This window comes from Lucilia cuprina, chromosome 2, assembly GCF_022045245.1.
Source record: "Lucilia cuprina isolate Lc7/37 chromosome 2, ASM2204524v1, whole genome shotgun sequence".
NCBI classification, from domain to species: Eukaryota; Metazoa; Arthropoda; class Insecta; order Diptera; family Calliphoridae; genus Lucilia; species Lucilia cuprina.
In genome coordinates, this window is record NC_060950.1 from 66189018 (window position 1) to 66193370 (window position 4353).

General features: G+C 26.9%; 1 long non-coding RNA gene across 1 annotated transcript; it reads left to right on the top strand.

Annotated features, from left to right (window-relative positions):
* Positions 1–1967: 1967 nt before the first annotated feature.
* LOC124421300 lies at positions 1968–2555 on the top strand. Its single transcript, XR_006941561.1, has 2 exons — positions 1968–2085; positions 2481–2555. It is a non-coding gene; the product is annotated as an uncharacterized LOC124421300 (long non-coding RNA).
* The last annotated feature ends 1798 nt before the right edge of the window (positions 2556–4353 follow it).

Below are 4353 nucleotides of genomic sequence, written 5' to 3' on the forward strand. Positions count from 1 at the left end.
TTTATTAATATTCGTATTGTTTATTTTAAATTAATAAATATATTTTCTTTGAGTTAAATAAATCCTCGTATTATTTTTTTTATTGTTTACAAAAGCCGTCTTGACAATATTGACATTTTCTAGATCACTAACTCTGTAGTGATGTCATTATGTTATAGCTGAGAGTGATCGTGGAAGGATTGTCTCATATATGAGAGACACAAAATTAACTCTTTTTCTTTGATTCGATAATAGACAAAACAAGGGAGCGACAATTGACTATTGATATTTCTTAGATCATAAACTCTATGGTGATCTGACAGTGATCGCAATAGGATTGCCTCATATATGAGAGACACGATATTATCTCTTTTTCTTTGATTCGTGAATAGACAAAACAAGTGATCGATAACTGAATATTGATATTTTTGGATCATCAACTCTATGGTGATCTTATTATGTTATAGATGACAGTGATCGCGGTAGGATTGTTTCATATAAGAGAGACAGAAACTTAACTCTTATTAATTAATTCGTGAATAGACAAAACAAGTGATCGACAACTGAATAATGATATTTTTTGACCATTAACTCAATGGTGATCTCTTTATGTTATAGATGACAGCGATCGCATTAGGATTGTCTCATATAAAAGAGACATAAAATTATATTTTCGCATTTGATTCGAGAGCAAATAAAACAAGTGATCGTATACTGAATATAGTGAATCTTTATGATGTTCCTTTATTTCTATTGACGTCAGGGCAATCACTTATCTACAATTGACAATGTATCTCTTTCGTTTAGCAATATTTTTTTTAATTAACTGATCAGTCATAGAGGAGAGAGTTTACAAAACAAGTGATCGAGAGCTAAATATTGACAGCGAAAACCTCATGATCATCAAATGATCATCAGTGATCGCTTTAGTAGTAAACAGAAAACTATCTTAAATCTACATTCTACAGGCAGATCTCATTTGTTTCGTGCCTTTTGTAGCGTACACATAAATTTCGAATTTATTGTTATTGGTTTTAGGAAATATCGTCACAAATCAAAACACAGTCTATTGTAGGTTTTAAGGAATTTATTATTTTTATTACTATTTTTTTGCATAAAACTGCTACTTTATAAACATGTTGCAACAGTGATTCTTTTTTTCTTGCGTTTTTATTTCTACAATTTTCTCTCAATCTCTAGATCGTATGATCGTGGAAAAAAAAAACATGTGGGTTTATGTTACTTTTTCTTGCAAAAGTTATTTTTTACCATTTTTTTCAGATTGATAATTTGAGTTGTTAATTTTATGGTATTTATGTCGTTTGCATCTAGAGTTATATGATTTATGATTTTTTTAATTTAAAAGAAAAATTTCTTTAATACATATAGAAGCAAAATTCTTGATTTAAAATAATATAGAAGGATTAATTTTGGTTTAATTTCACAGTTTTACGTTTAAAACCTTGAAGAATTCCCTTATTTAAGGAATTTTTTCAAATTCAAATTGCAACGGTTTTAGCAGATTTTATAATTAGCATTTATTTAACTAAGCGCCTAAACATATGCAATAGTTTTTTCAAACAATCAATCATTTAAGAAAACATAGAGTAGCCATATTAAACAAGTAAACAACAAAGAATTTTTAAACAAGAAAAATTTAAATATTTTAAAGAATTTTCTAAAAATTATTTATTATAAAATTTTATAAAACATATTTTAACAAAATTATTCAATGTAAAAGTATTTAAATTAACAATTTATTGTATTTGTTTAAAACACAAAACAGTTTATTTACATACGGTAGCTCCGTTTTATTTACCTTAACAAACTCAACGAATAAAACTAAACGAAAAGCAACACACTATTATCACTTAATAGAACAAATACATTATTTGTCTCTTTCTATCTTACACAAAACTCCTATAAAACCAATTTTTACAAAAATTTTTCCCACATTAATGAACAAACAAATGGCAGTTTCATTTTAGCATTGGACAAGAGTGAACGGTGGAGTTTATACACGACGGTCTTTTACTTCGTGAAAAATTAGAACAAGTCAAACATTTGCTTTACTCTACAAATAAAGAAAATTTTCATAAAATAATTGTAATTAAAGCAAATTAAAAGAAAATTTACACAAAAAATATGTGAAATTAAGTTAATTTTAGTATAAAATTGAAACCGCAATAATTTTTGGCGCCGCCATATTGCTTTTCTTGTCTATTTTATCCAAAATCATTGTATTTAAAAGAGAACGAACGACAAACCAAGAGGAAAAAAAACTCACAATCTCTGGCCAAGTGAAAAAGCCTATATATACAGTTCGTGTTTGTGCGTGTGTTTAGAACAAACGAGTGCGAGTAGTAAAGGGAGTGTTTTCTCTTCGTCATCTGCCAAAGCGTATGTGTGTGACAAAAAAAGCGAAACGAAGTAGAAAATTTTATTATCGTTCACTCGTTCGTGATGTTGGCAAAATAAAATTTGTCTGTTTCGTTTTACAGTGCATCTCATGTGTGGTATTTTCAATTAAATTTGTTAGAAAAAGAAAAAACAATAATAAAAGAATTGTGTGCTAATAAAAAAAGAAAACAAAATAAACCTCTACTAATTACAAAAACAACAATCAAAACAATAATTATCATAAAAAAGTGCAAAAGAATTTGTTTTTAGATTTTTCCACAAAAAACACAATTTTCTCCAAAAAAAAATTGCTCATCATCAACGAATTAAGATTATTGCGTAAACTTTTCCTCTACACAGGTAGGTAATGATGATTAATGTTCTCGGCTTTTTGTGCCCAAAAAGAAATAAAAGTGCTTTAATTACTTTTAAAATTCTTTAAGTAGTTATTATGTTTTATTATAGTTTTTTTGCGTTAGATTTTTCTTTTATTTACTTTTCAATTTAATTCCTTGTGTAAATATAAAATTCCTAAACATTTTCAAAACATTTCATTGTAGATTTTCTATTTTTTTCTACTTCGTATTTTGTGTCTCTGTCGTCGCCATATTTAAATTGCCTTAAATTTATTCTTCCATCTCCTTTTTCAATTAAATTTCTTATATTTTTTGTTATTGCTTTTATTTCATTCATTCATTATATTTTACTATTTCACTTTATTCTATTTTATCTTTAACTTTGCTTACTATTGCCATCTCGTTTATACAAAAACCGCGCCACTTTGTCAGTTGATTTTTTTTTTGTTTGTCAAAACAATGTTGCCGTATTGCTTTTTTAGGCTTTGTTTACATTTTTGTTTGTGTTGTTTGTTTTAAGAAGTATTTAACATATTTCTTTGCAAAATTAAAAGAAATTTTATAAATTTTATTATCAATTTAAATAGTTATTAATATAATTTATTAATATTTCTTATTCCAAATGTGTGTTTAATATTTATTATCAAGAAAACTCGTTTTACGACAGTTTTTGTTACAAATTGTATTAAAATTTTAGAAATTTGTAAATATTTCATCATTAATATGATTTTTAGGTTTTAAAACAATTTTTGTCATATAATGTGAATAAATGACTATTTAGTTAGTTTTAAAGGAGGATCTATATACACCAAATCCGAAGAAATACATCTAAGCCTCTATCGGGCCTGTCTCTTCTTTACCAGTACCACAGGTTGGAATCGAAACCTTCACCTCCAGTCTAGCAGACTAGAGCTCTAACCACTAACCTGCAGGAGGCCATGTCTTTCTGAGTTAAAATTTATATAAAATAGTATATTTCTTTGGCTACCTTCAATAGTCAATTCTTATAAATGTCTTTTCATTAAGAAAATTTCTTTCCAAGTGTCCATTCAATAGAAAAGTGCCCAAAGGGCTCTCATATTAACAGCAAATCGTATTCTTGAGAATAATTACTAAAAGAATGTGTCCCCCTGAAACATCTTCTATAGAAGATTCTGCTTTAGACTCAGACCTGAACAATAATTTCTCTGAAACTTATTTATATAGAAAAATATCTTCATAAAAACCTTTATATAGAGAAGTCTCTTTAAAAAACTTAGTTTTATATAAAAGTTCTTTATAAAAGTGTCTTCTAATCTCTGAAGAAAAATATTTTTATAGCACTAAGTTTTATTGAACTTTTCTATCTTCATGCAGCTAATTTCTATAAAAAATTTCGACTTTTTTTTATAGAAAAGTGTCTTTGTTCAACCATGTTTTACAGAAGAATCCTCCAGAGGAGCTTTTTAATAGAAAATTGTTTTCTGAGTCTCATCTTAAACGAATTTCTGTAGAATTATTTATACAACTGATCTATATATCTATTCATCTATCTATCTATCTATCTATCTATCTATCTATCTATCTATCTATCTATCTATCTATCTATCTATCTATCTATCTATCTATCTATCTATCT